This window comes from Esox lucius, chromosome 17 (assembly GCF_011004845.1).
Source record: "Esox lucius isolate fEsoLuc1 chromosome 17, fEsoLuc1.pri, whole genome shotgun sequence".
In the NCBI taxonomy this organism is placed as follows: domain Eukaryota; kingdom Metazoa; phylum Chordata; class Actinopteri; order Esociformes; family Esocidae; genus Esox; species Esox lucius.
The window spans coordinates 41,629,487-41,644,308 of NC_047585.1; the positions used below are offsets into that span (position 1 = coordinate 41,629,487).

The 14,822-nt window shown below is 44.4% G+C and overlaps 1 long non-coding RNA gene across 1 annotated transcript in view; it reads right to left on the reverse strand.

Annotated features, from left to right (window-relative positions):
- Positions 1-11,804: 11,804 nt before the first annotated feature.
- The window catches only part of LOC105007156, a 28,435-nt gene continuing 25,417 nt past the window's right edge, over positions 11,805-14,822 (reverse strand). Inside the window, exon 7 of the long non-coding RNA XR_827514.4 lies at positions 11,805-12,182. This is a non-coding gene — a long non-coding RNA (uncharacterized LOC105007156). The remainder of the gene's footprint in view (positions 12,183-14,822) is intronic.

The following is a 14,822-nucleotide window of genomic DNA, read 5'->3' on the forward strand; positions in this document are numbered from 1 at the left end:
AAGACTCAACCGTGAAATACTTTGAGTAGATAAACCAAATATCACACCATATGGTTACTTTTGCCAAAAATATTCTAATAACGAAAATATACCGAGGGCATAAATGTAACCTAATTGTTTTCAACAATTGCGATAGACGCGCAATCCACGACGAGATTCAAAATGTAGCATTAATGTCTATTGGTAAATATTAATCGTAAAATTAATATTGTCAAATGTCATTACCGTCGACTAAGTAAGATTCTGTTAACAGCTTCATTGGACATGATTAAATAAAAAATAAAAATAGATGTTAGTGTGATGAATACAAAATAAAAGCTCTTAAAACGGAGGTTTGTGGATGAGAATCATATACAGTAGGCCTACTTTAAACACGGTATCCTGTCGTGTTTCTAAAAACGTCTAATGTGCCTGCTTGGCATTTTAGTTGCATTATATGAGCGATAAATTAATTGTATTCAGTGAGTGGTGAAAATGTCACTGACTATATTACGTCGGTTAGTTATTCTTAGAAACCAAACCGGAAATGTTATAATAATTGAAAGGACAAAAGCTCGGCCTAGTTAATGCCTCACAAGACACGAACAGTGCATTACTTTTCAGAGCAAACTTATTTAAAACGTAAACATTTCAGGCAGTTAGCAGATGTTCTCATCCTGACTGATTTTGTGCAAGATAGGTGGCTGGGAAAACTACTGAGGCAAAGCTGTGTCCAGTGGTTGCAAGCAGACCTTTATTTAATTGACTGTCAGGAATGTCAGTTGAGTCGCGTCAGAAAACATAATACCTTTGACACTTCTTTATCTTTCTAAATCGATTTTTGTTTCATTTAAATGGACTGAGGCAAAAATTATTATGTGGAATAATTTTGTAGTCCTCGTGACTTCCTGGCGTTCCGCCCGAGTTGGAACACTGCCGCGCACATTTAACAGGTCTCTCCCTTTTTAAAAGGCATGTTAAACAAACACCTCTGTTCCACAAGTTCCCCCGGTTCACCTTCCCTCTGAGCATGGCCCTGTGTGAAAAGGTGGAGCTGAGGGACTGGATGAGAGTGGAGTTCACCGCTGGCGAAACGCTAAAGGCTTAGCCCCTCGGTGAATGCAGGATTTTATTTCAGGGAGAGGTGGTTAAATGGGGCTGCTCGGTCAGTGAGTGGCGAGGGGGGCCGAGACTGCTCTCATTAGGCATCGGGGCCCTTTGGAACGCCTGGCCGAAGTATTAAAGGGCCCATAAAAGAGACCTGATGGCTATGTGATGCCCCACCGAGGGCCTAGTGAAATGGTAATGCCTTAATTGCAGTGATCTAATGACGGCTCCTCCCTGGCTGGCCCCAGACAGAGCCCACAGTGAACGCATCATCATGAGGGGACCCAGGAGAGCCAGGGGGCCCAGCAGGTCACTGTGGAATGGCAGAGAGAGAGGCAGGGTGTATTTCAACTGGCTTCTGCTGAGGATCATATGAGGACACAGTCTAACTTGAGTCTAACTGTTTACTATTGGTTTGGTCATCTGACATAAAATGGAAGTTGACTCCTTGATGTAATGACTTTTTACTTATTTAATAAAGTTATTATTTTACAATAGATCAGGTTATTGTGTGCATTTTTATTAGAGTTTGGGCCATTTGATATAAATGCAGATTTGTAATTGTATATTAAATGACCAAATCTCCCAACACCGATCATGAAACATCTGAGCAAGCCGACAAGAAACCCCCCCCAATCCCAACTTCCAATCCAAACCTTGGCACTTACAAATGACACCAAACACCAAACGTGTTCCCCTCAGCTCATGCGGTTCACAGAACCCATTGCAGCCAGTCCGCGAGGCTCTCTCGCGTTTAAAACAAAAAACCACCGCCGCCGATTCCGCTACTGCAAGCCGCTCACGTGACACACTTACGGGATTACGGGGGGAGTGCGGACGGCCCGGCGTGGCCCTTGTGCTTCACGGGTAAACAACACGGACATTCTGGCACACGGTCGGCCTCCCCTCCTCCGGCAGATATGATTTACACACCGCATCGAGGGAACCTCCGGCTTTGTTTGCTGCATCCACGCCCTGAGACAGAGAGCGGGCCTGCCGAACTACACTAAGCCAGGTTGGCGGCAGGCGTGTGTGGACTGCCAGGCTTCAGGGACGATGCGTGCTCTTGTGTGTGTGTGTGTGTGTGTGTGTGTGAGTGTACTTTTGTGTATACATGCATGCATCTGTGTGTGTGTGTGAGTTCGCCCGTGTGTGTGTGTGTGTTTTGGTGCCTTGTAAGGACGATGAGCCCTGTACCACCTCGCTTGGCACTCATCAGTTGGTGACTTGTGAAAAGCGCCAGAGTGAGGATTGTAACGGAGCAGGACACTCGTCACTGGTCAGTCCATGAGACTCCCTGACACCTGTCACAGCTGGTTACAGTGAGGACCTGCTATTCGCCACCTCCAGCCTCGCCTCCCCGCCACTCCTCCACCGAGGACGGTGGCTGCGGCGGTGGTGGTGGGGGCGAAGTGGTGGTGGAGCGGAGCTCTCCCTGCACTCACAGCGAGGTTAGAGGGCATATGGAGTAGAGGGGAGTGGGGGGGTGACGGGGCTGGGGAAGTCTGCTTGGTGAGTGTGCGTCCTTCAGATTAGCCTGCCTTACTATGGGCCCTGTGGCTTGTGTGTGTGAGTGTGCGTGTGTGCGTGTGTGTGTGTGTGTGTGCGAGAGTGTATGTGAGGGGGTGTGTGTGTGTGTGTGTCGAGCACAAAGAGAGAGCGTTAGAGAAGCTACTTGAAATACCGAGTTTAATAAGCCACAAATTATACTTCACACTCGAGTGAAACTTAATATTTCACGTAAACTAATCTAAAAATGTAAAGACACCCGTGACAAAATTAGTTTACTGAATTGAAACAACTTTTAATTACTGCACTTTGTTCCAACTGTTTAGGGAGAAATTAGGACGAACAGGTTTTAAATGCCAGTAGGTTTTTAAGACCACAAATTGTAAAAGCAAATCACTTTGGAAATGTAAACAATGTAACTTATTTATCCTGAGAACTATGAGAACCATGTTTCACTAGTTTCAAAGATCTGACAAACCCCCCCCCCCCCCCAAAGAAAACAATTACCTTACTCAGTCATATTTTTGTTGTCTTTTCTCCACATTCTCATAATGTATGCACAAAGAAGCGGGTGTAACGTTCGCCGTGATGTTAATGTGAACAAGTAACTACAGCTTATGGGACCAATGCTCCCTTCTTTCTGTTACTCTGACAGTACATAAATCATGCATCAAGCTCAGATGACAGCGGCAGATATGAGACACAAAGCCTCCTAGTATTGCATTCAGGCACCTGCTGAACCTGTCAAACCTACACATCTACACACGTGTCTCACTCCATCTAATTCAACATTCACGTTGTTCTTTGTGTCCTCCCGCGGTTGAATACCTTTGGCTCGGTTGCTGTTGAAAATCCCAATGGGTTCTTGACTGACCAGGTTAAGTAGGACTATTTACTGTACTCTGACACACATTGTGGATATTGGCCTGGCGCTTTAGACGTGAGGTTAAAATATGGTGCTTTCACACAAAACACGCAGCAGACACTTGTTTTCCGTGAAACATAAAGTCCATGCATTCATAGCAGACAATGTGGAGCATCGCTGTCAGCCAGATGAAGTTTGCCACTCAAAAACAGTCAGTCCCAAAATAGAACACAATAAGTGCTGCAATTTCAGTAGAAAGAGAGACAATAATTAAAGCAAGTAGGAGTGAGGGAAAGAGAGAGTGGCAGGCATGAGGATAAGGAGAGAATGAGCATGAAGAGAGCGAGGGGGGGGGGGCTTGTTTGTTTCAGGAACCATTTAACAACTTCCCCTGGAAATTGAAAAAGGAAATAGTTTTGGGCTGTACTGCAGGAGGGGGACAACTGGAGCCCATATGAATACCAGATGAACTGAACGGACAGCCAAGCAGGACTGGGGCGGATGGGGGGTGGGGGGTCTGCTGGTTTGAACAGGGGGCTGGCTGGTGTTTATGAGGTCATTTACCAAACTTGAGTTTTCAACATGTCCTTTATTTTCTCGGCTTTGTTCTCGCCTAAATTGCTTCCATGCACGTGAGAGAGCGAAGTTTGCAGCATGTTGCTTAAAGCTTGTATGTTGGGAATGGTTCAGGAGAAAAGTGGACCATTTCCTTCTCTCCTCTAACTATATTTTTCTCTCTTTCTCTTTTTTCGCTCACTACCCAGCACGTTTCTCTCTGTTTCTGTCCTCTACCTCTATCTTTTCATTTCTCATTCGCTTGCTCTCTCGCCCTCTTGTTATTTTGTTAGGTTGATTGTGACGGTACCAGCACTGCTAAGGAAAGTTCCAACTTGCATACAGTTCTACAAAATAAAGGATCAGCATTTACAGTTTCATCATGGTACAGTGTCTCAAAATGTACCTTCACCTTAACTGTGTGAAAGTACTAGCGCAAGTCATCAGTCCATTGTCCCTTTACTGTGCTGGTCAAAATCATCCATCCATTGTTGCTTTACTTTGCTAGTGAAACTCATCCACCCATTGTCCCTTTACTATGCTAGTGAAAATCATCCATCCATCGTCCCTTTACTTTGCTAGTGAAAGTCAACCATCCATCGTCTCTTTACTGTGGTAACGAAATTCATCCATCCATCATCCATTTACTGTGTTAGTGAAAGTCAACCATCCATCGTCCCCGATTTGTTTACCAACTGTGCTCTCTCTTCTACTCTGACACTTCCTGTTGATTTGATCGGACTGTGGATATTCCAACTGATAGTTCAGCATGACTCATCGTAGCATTTCCTCCTCAGGGACAAAGTGTTTCAGTCAAATATAGCGGATGTATGAATGGCTTACCAAGAAAAACGTACAGACGGAAACCGGAGCACCCGACAAAAACAAAAACTGGAATTGTATTGTTAAAGCTAAGGAGTCTGACGTTCTGCCAAGTGACCTGGACATGGCACAGAGTGACCTGGACATGGCACAGAGTGACCTGGACATGGCACAGAGTGACCTGGACATGGCACAGAGTGACCTGGACATGGCACAGAGTGACCTGGACATGGCATAGAGTGACCTGGACATGGCACAGAGTGACCTGGACATGGCACAGAGTGACCTGGACATGGCACAGAGTGACCTGGACATGGCACAGAGTGACCAGGACATGGCACCGGGTGACCTGGACATGGCAGTGGCTGACCTGGACATGGCACAGAGGGACCTGGACATGGCACAGAGGGACCTGGGCATGGCACCAGGCTCCTATTAATAGCCTGATGGTCTGTTGACACACAGCACTGTAGAAAATACGCACAACCCCAGACATGTTGAAACGGGGCGTCACCCGAACGGGGCTGTCGGGGCTCTGGCCCTGGATGTTTTGGTTTCCGGGACGACAGTAACACAACCGGGACTGAGCAGGAGTGTACAACGTATCAACTGGGTCAGGCCACGAGGACCAGTCTGAGCCCCCCGTGTGTGGCATTGAATAACAGCAGAATATTTATAAAAACAACAAGAGAGAAGATGGCAATAAAACCAGAATAATATAGTGTCAAACATTGTTGAATTACTCAATAGTCCAGCCACAGCTGTGCTTTGTCCGTTTCCAAAGCCCATGCCCTTCGCCAGTCCTCTATCCCGTATCATCTGCTGAAAGTTGAAAGAAATCACCCACGTGACTCGTTGTGCCGCAACCAGGTCCATCATTTCCAATATTTATGTGGCTCAAGGAAGTTTAGCAGTCTTAGGCGTGGCTTAGTGCAGCCTAGCACTCTTCGTAGCCTGTGAAAGTAAGGCATGTGGCATCTGGGATATCAGCACGACACAGAGGCCCAAAGACATCAAGGCCAAAAGCAGGCATGTGGCTGAACTTCCCAGACAATTCAATTACACTTGTTGACACAACTCATGACAAGGATGTTTTAAGACCAGGGAGTCCAGAAATCACTTACAAAGTGGAGGGCAGTTGTGTTCATCCAAATGCAACCGTTCTGCTGTTGTGTGTTACACTTCGAGGTAAAATCCCTCTCCATTGAATATGGCAGTCAAAGTATTCAAATACAAAGGTTCTGTCCAAGTTCTCCCAGTACATTCACCCTGTCTGAATCTCTGGGACTCACAGAATTGATGTAAACCAGATCTGTCTGAATCTCTGGGACTCACAGCGCTGATGTAAACCAGATCTGTCTGAATCTCTGGGACTCATTGCGTTGATGTAAACCAGATCTGTCTGAATCTCTGGGACTCATAGCGTTGATGTAAACCAGATCTGTCTGAATCTCTGGGACCCACAGCGCTGATGTAAAAGCAGATCTGTCTGAATCTCTGGGACTCACAGCGCTGATGTAAACCAGATCTGTCTGAATCTCTGGGACTCACAGCGCTGATGTAAAAGCAGATCTGTCTGAATCTCTGGGACTCACAGCGCTGATGTAAACCAGATCTGTCTGAATCTCTGGGACTCACAGCGCTGATGTAAACCAGATCTGTCTGAATCTCTGAGACTCATAGTGTTGATGTAAACCAGATCTGTCTGAATCTCTGGGACTCACAGCGCTGATATAAACCAGATCTGTCTGAATCTCTGAGACTCATAGCGTTGATGTAAATCAGATTTGTCTGAATCTCTGGGACTCACAGAATTGATGTAATCCAGATCTGTCTGAATCACTGGGACTCACAGCGCTGATATAAACCAGATCTGTCTGAATCTCTGAGACTCATAGCGTTGATGTAAATCAGATTTGTCTGAATCTCTGGGACTCACAGAATTGATGTAATCCAGATCTGTCTGAATCACTGGGACTCACAGCGCTGATATAAACCAGATCTGTCTGAATCTCTGAGACTCATAGCGTTGATGTAAATCAGATTTGTCTGAATCTCTGGGACTCACAGAATTGATGTAATCCAGATCTGTCTGAATCTCTGAGACTCATAGTGTTGATGTAAACCAGATCTGTCTGAATCTCTGGGACTCACAGCGCTGATATAAACCAGATCTGTCTGAATCTCTGAGACTCATAGCGTTGATGTAAATCAGATTTGTCTGAATCTCTGGGACTCACAGAATTGATGTAATCCAGATCTGTCTGAATCACTGGGACTCACAGCGCTGATATAAACCAGATCTGTCTGAATCTCTGAGACTCATAGCGTTGATGTAAATCAGATTTGTCTGAATCTCTGGGACTCACAGAATTGATGTAATCCAGATCTGTCTGAATCTCTGGGACTCACAGCGCTGATGTAAACCAGATCTGTCTGAATCGCTGAGACTCAAAGCACTGATTTAAACCAGATTTGTTTATCCACCATATTACATGTGGGATATCATTTTTACTGAGTCATTTAGCAGACATTCTCATCCAGAGAATACTGGCTCCCAGTGGGGATTAAACCCACAACCCTGGCTTTGATAGCACCATGCTCTAACAACTGAGCTGTACCGGAGGGACATAATGTCCAAAGACTACACGGGTGGCAGATCGCCTAGTGGTCAAAAGCGTTGAACCAGTAAACAAAGGGTTGTTGGTTTTAATCCCTGAGTTGACACATTGAAAAAAAAATATCCATGGTGACCTTGAGCCCTGCGCTTTACTATAATTGTTCCTGAAAGTCACTCTGCTTAGTGAGTGTTGGCTAAATCTGTGGTTCCCAACCTGTGGTGCTGGGTCCCCCTGGGGGTACTCGAAAAGACATATAAGACCATTGGCCTTCTGGTAAAATTAACATGAGGGGGTAGTTTAGGATAGACCGTGCAAAGCAAATTTCAGTCAATGGAAGAGTAACAGAGAAAAGTGAGGAACCACTGTGCTAAATAGCTAAAATATAAAGGTTAAAAGGTACACTGTGTGTATGGACACAGGGATGTTTATAGCTTACATTGCATACCAGCACAAAGAATCACACAGGCTTTTTTGAAACAGACAAACTGCAAATTCAAAATGTATGACTTAATGTGTGACTCACACAAAAGCAATCCTCATTTTCCTTCATAGTGCATTTCAGAGGCAACAATGTTCCTTTGTAAAACAGTGAATTTAGAATAAATCCGGCACTAAGCAGAGTGTGTTCTAACAGAAGTGACCGTCAAGGTTGCCATTATTGGCACAGTCCAGTCCTCTCATAAGTGTGTTATGACATGGGGTTGTCATTTGCATATTCATGTGTGTCCATTAACATACCCCTCTGCGGCCTGAGGTAATTCGTAAGTGCTTGATAAACGCTACAATGAAGCATGTCTGCCGTTGCCCCACTAACCCAACAAGACTGGAAAGTTACGCGGATATCTGTGTTCATTCAAACGTATCGGATTTCGCCGTTTCCTGACGAAATTCATCTATCCTGTCGAGGGCTCAAAGAGGGCTGCACCGAGCAGGGAATCACTCTGAGGTTTCCCACTCAGGGACGGAGTAGCTCCTTGTGTAATCTACGGCTGGCGTCTACGCCGCGAGCGTGCACAGGCCCAGGCTCACCCACAGTGCACTGAACACACAAGCAGGGACAGAGAGACTTACTGCCCTGCTCCTCCAGAGATGCAGCTATTCCCCCGAGGACATACATTCTTCACATGCACGTATGTAAACATTGTGTGTGCTGTTATATATAAATGCCAATGTGTGTGTGTGTGTGTGTGTATTTATAAACTGGGTTGTTTCAATCCTGAATGCTGATTGGCTGATAGCCATGGTGTAAGACACCATAAATCATGGGTATGACGTTCACTTCTTACTGCTCTAATTGCGTTGATTTATAAAAGCTACAGGGCAACCTCGGGGGGTTGTGTTGCCACATGCTCCATGGCTAAGCATTGTGTTCCATGGCTAATCACTGTGTTCCATGGCTAAGCACTGTGTTCCATGGCTAAGCATTGTGTTCCATGGCTAAGCATTGTGTTCTATGGCTAAGCATTGTGTTCCATGGCTGAGCACTGTGTTCCATGGCTAAGCACTGTGTTCCATAGCTAAGCACTGTGTTCCATGGCTAAGCACTGTGTTCCATAGCTAAGCATTGTGTTCCATGGCTAAGCATTGTGTTCCATGGCTAAGCATTGTGTTCCATGGCTAAGCACTGTGTTCCATAGCTAAGCACTGTGTTCCATAGCTAAGCACTGTGTTCCATGGCTAAGCGCTGTGTTCCATGGCTAAGCACTGTGTTCCATAGCTAAGCACTGTGTTCCATGGCTAAGCACTGTGTTCCATGGCTAAGCATTGTGTTCCATGGCTAAGCACTGTGTTCCATGGCTAAGCACTGTGTTCCATAGCTAAGCACTGTGTTCCATGGCTAAGCACTGTGTTCCATGGCTAAGCATTGTGTTGCATGGCTAAGCACTGTGTTCCATGGCTAAGCACTGTGTTCCATGGCTAAGCACTGTGTTCCATAGCTAAGCATTGTGTTCCATGGCTAAGCATTGTGTTCCATGGCTAAGCACTGTGTTCCATGGCTAAGCATTGTGTTCCATGGCTAAGCATTGTGTTCCATGGCTAAGCACTGTGTTCCATAGCTAAGCACTGTGTTCCATGGCTAAGCACTGTGTTCCATGGCTAAGCACTGTGTTCAAAGACTACACAATGCTTTTTGCATATATATAAGTATTTTGCCTTGGTTATAAGCACTGTGCTGAATTCAAAGCCATGCTGTAGCTGTCTCTGTAGACTGCTAGAACAACCTAAGCAACCCCAATCTATGTAGGCTGCTACACCACCCTAAGCAACCCCAATCTATGTAGGCTGCTACACCACCCTAAGCAACCCCAATCTATGTAGGCTGCTACACCACCCGAAACAACCCCAATCCCATCCCAGGCTACGAAGAGTGCTAGCCATACTAATCCAAGACTAAGACTGCTAAACTTCCCTGAGCCACCTAAATATTGGAAATGATGGGCTTGGTTGCGGCCCAACGAGTCACGTGGTGGTTTCATACAAGTCTCAGCTGATGATACGGGATAGAGGACTGGCGAAGGACATGGGCTTTGGAAACTGAAAAAGCACAGCTGTGGCTGGAGCCCACAGTAACATAAAACACTGTTGGTGAAGACATTTGACCACAGTCAACTGCGTCTCTCTCTGTCTCTTGCACTATCAGGGATGTTCCTGCCTATTTAGTTAAACGGCAATCACAGAGGTACCTGGGCTCCTGTATCTTAGTCATTACCCAGCAAAGAGGCTGTTAAAAATAGAACAAAATGATGTTTCTTCAAGGTGAAACCCAGGGCCTTTTAACAGCTGACCTGACTGATGAGGAAGGGGGGGGTGAGCGAGAAGGTGGGGGAAGAGGACTAATGTAGGAAGAGTGGCGAGGCAGACGGAGGTGTAGCGGCTGGTCTTCGCTGTCTTCCCGGGGTGTATTTGTGAAGACGGCGTACAGGGTTACAGGTCTGGCCCCGGGGCTGGGGCCCTGTCACGGTGAATTACAGACAGGCAGAGTGCAGAGCCTGCCAGGGCCAATCAGGCGGGGGGCCTGAGGGAGATGACACTGGACGGGAGGAATCCTCTGGTGTGTTTCTCTGTCCTATGTTTCCGTGGAAAGCAGAAGACCACCTCAGTAAATGGCAGAGCTTATTCGTTGTGTTTCTTGTTTTCTTTTCGTAATCAAGCTTTTATAGTAAATAACATGTAACAATGCACATACAAAGAGCATGGTACCTCCATTTCCCCACCCCCCAACAAATGGGTACAGCCAATAAACACACAGCAAAGTAAACAAATAACAACAGTAACAATAATGGCAGTTCTTCATTGTGCTTTATCACTGAACACGTTATTTATTTCACACAATGCAGAACAGCCGCCTCACACCTTAAGAATTGGAATTTGATGTAAAGTTTTGTATCGTGACTAACCTTACTTACAGTCCAATCGGCATCGTAGCATTTCCACAGCGTGCTGTCTTAACTGGTCAGCTTTACTCATAGACTGGTACTTTAGTAAAGCCTTGAACGACTTCTAGGGACACTCCCCTCACAGGTATGCTTTCGCTTTCCCCCAAAATTGGTATGTGTGGGCAGGGGATGAATAATGTGAATACACTGTTTAAACACAGCTTAAAGGTTTAAATGAGCCCAGTGAAAACGACGGTATTAATCCCAAAACACATGGGAAATACCTTCGGAGGGAGTAACTGAAGGGTATGATCAAGCGTGATTTAGAATATTTATTTATTAACACCCATTAGCTACTGTAGAAAGCGTCGGCTAATCTTCCCGGGATCCACGCAAAACAGCGAACATGACATAATAAGGAACGTTATTAGACACGTGTGGTGGAAATCGAGACAATGGATTCTCAGCTCGTTGTATCGTTAACATTTGACTATTCAAATGATATCAGGGAAATCTGAACCTTCCCTTGATGAATGTACATGTCCCATCTGCCTGACAGCTTTGCCGCTCGCCGTGCGCGTGCAGTTAGTTCATAGGAGCCATGTCAGACTCTTGCACGAATCTAGCCGCTCTACAAAGGAGACACTCTTTCAGATAATTTACACGAGGGCTCTGTTTTCTGTCCAAATCCACATCTTCAGATGTCACTCAAAGCACCAAGTGATTACAGACTATCAGGACACATCTATCAGGGCTTTTCTGCAAAACTTTCCATTAAACAAGTGCTTATTCAACCACCTAAGACTGTGGTGACCCAACCGCTGACAGCTCTTAGCAATGATAGTAATTTCATTAGACCAGGGAAATGAAGAATGACAACATCTTAATTCAAATGAGTTTATGTGTTCTGAAAGGCATCTAGATCCACACGTGCTGGTCTTATTACTCTTCAGGAAATAAAACAGATTTTCATCCACGTTTTGAGGAAAGGCCATGTGAGACATGTCAAGGAGAGTGTAAGAGTTAGCGTTAGCATTAGCTTTCAACTGCAGACATTCAAATGTCATGACCCGTGGAATGCAATCACAGATATAGCCATCTTTATTATTGGAAAATATAAAAAAAAAATTGTCATTAGCTTGGTTTGGTGGATAGCGGTGCTTGCAAATCCAAAAATGAGTTGTAATTGTTGTTGAAACAGGGCCGTTGGCAGAGACCTGCCCCGTTCATTAGGGAGGCTTCATCACTTAGCTCCACCCACAGGGTCATGTGTCTAAAATGCTCTGGGCGTTCTGGCTTCTGTCTTATCAGCACTCACTTCGATTGCTTCAGTGCTCCACTTTGTCTCTGTAGGGGTAAGATATGGATATGCTATTAAGCACTGCTTATGTTGATGTTTGTGTTCATGTCATAAAATAACACGGCTTGATTGATTTAGAATGGGGGGGGGGGCCCAGAAGAGCAGAGGAGCCTATTGGATAATTTTCTTCATAAATATTGGCCTATAAGGGATCACTAAGCACTGATTTGTGTATTTGTTATATTTTAGCAATAAACCAACTGCAATTGCTTTTTTTTGCCCACCTACAACTCCGTGTTGTTCCTCTTCATTGCGTTACACTGTGGGTAATAGCAAACACAGCGTTGTGTCAATATTAAACTACTTAGCCATCAGATAAAAGTTGTATACACTGTGCTGAAGCTAAATTCATACGATGCATGGAACCATTGATCCTTTTTGTCTTTGTGTGTGTGTGTTCAGTTCATCATTCTACGCTGGTTGGTGGCATTATATCAGCTATTGTTATTGTCAAAGAAATCAGAGACAAAGAGCGCCCTCTGGTGTTAATAGATGTATATGACATCATGACTATTCACTCCAAATTCCCTGACATGTTACATACAGTATTTACAATCTCCTAAAGCATTGTATGGGGCTGTTTTGCATTTAAACTGTATTCATATCATTTTTATATTATATATTTTGAGATACATGTTTGTGGAGAATACACTTTTGAATCACCACAATCTACCCCCCCCCCCCCCCCCCCATAAACATATCACTCTAATGTCACAGATTTTTATATATGTTTTATATATTCTTCTTCTGCTTATTTTGAAACCTGAGAAACACCACAACTGGCTGAGAGGGCAGTGTTAATTCACAAAGTTCTCTCTTCATAGAAGATCACTCTCCCGATCTTGCAATCCCATTTCAAATCGCCACATACATTTGTTTTTCTCGTTCTGGATTCAACACATTATGCTCGGCTAGCAAAAAAAACAAGATAATTACACCCTTAATCGATGGGACTGGGACAAAGTGGACATTCCTAAATTCCAGGCCAACTGTGTCAATTTGTTTCAGTATGACAGAGAGAGAGAGAGAGGTCATAGGGGGGGTGGCTCCCCCCTGAACACCTGAGAAGGCTGAAGAACTCAGCTTGGCTTTAATTACTGTCTCTATAACCTGGCCTATTGTCATGCATAGACGGCTGGGCAGGACTCGCTGAGAGCAGACCACATGCCACACTAAGTACCGGGTGTGGTGGGGTCAGGAGATCAGCCTCTCCTGTAATTAACCTGCGGACCGGACCCTTCCCTGAACACCAGGAAGGGTCTACTGGAGAGAACGCTGTCCAGAGACCACGAGGGGGGGGGGGGGAAACCACACGCACTCACCGAAAACAAACCTGACAGTAAAGTTAATGAGCCCTCCAACCTAATCCTTTCCCCCTTTGGCAGTTAGAGCTGACAGTGTAGCCTCGGATTTGAATTTTGCACTTGCAGCTTGACGTTCAGACGAGTTATTTGTTTTAGGTACAGCTGATAAAATTAAATCAGTGTCTGGCCTGATATTGCAGTGGAGTGTTTATGTACTTGTGAAGAGAAATCATTGAAATTATCGTTTCAATTATTAAAGTTTGTTTTTCAATGAAAGGTGCATTTTTGCTCAGTTGTAAAAGTATATGTAGCACTTCTTTTAGACTCAAGTGTTAACGTGTGTGGTTGAAATGACACAATAGGGACATTGCTGTTTTATTACATAATAAATTGACAACCTGCATGAACCACTTTCTTTAACCCTCAAGGTAACACCTGTAAACGTGCTCTGTAATTAAATAAGAGGCAGGAGTGAATGCAGAGCACAAATGCTACATAAATACACTTGTGATCTAGTGTTGTTTGAGTACTGGTGAATATCTAGTGGTTTCTGTTTACATGTACCTAAACTTTGCAAAGTCCTAAAATGAATCCAAAACTCCACAGAGCTCATTGAATGTAAAAGATGCAAGGGACGAAATCTGTGTTAAATCAATCCAAATGTGTACAATATGCACCAAATGGAACAGGCAGAACACATTTAAATCAGACATCGCTTTGTATCCCTTGTGAGGCTTCTCATGCAAGAACTCTCATCTGGTTGGGATTGCCTTTGAAAAGCTCAATACATAATTCTTCAAAAAACTGTAAAATAAAACAATGGGTTCCTTTACACAGTATTGGATCACCAATTGTTTTTTTTGTTTTTTAAAAAAATTTTCCCCATGGTTTTGTGTCTGTATCTATCCAAAGAATTTCAGGGGAGTAGAGCAAACTATTCCACATTTTTAAATCAGCTTAACAATTATTTTTTTCTCTTTTCTGTGACGTTTCCCCTCCAAACCGTTTTCTGTTGTTTAAAATCAGCCATGTCAACTGAATGTGCCTCACCACAAATACCACCCCTTTCAGGGTTTGTTAAACATCAATAAAATAGCCGAAATCAAAAGGAAACATGGCTTGGGGTAGAAGCGTAGGGTCAGCATACAAAAAGAAACGCAGCGTAAGTCATAAAAACAGATACCTGTTTGACGACATAACTTGTGAGCCTCTGCGCATTTGAGACTGACGCGGACAGATACAAAGACACTTTTGAATGGGAGGGAGAAAGTACTGCAGAGATAAAAGGAGAACAACTTGGAGGAATACTTTTAAGGTGGTGAG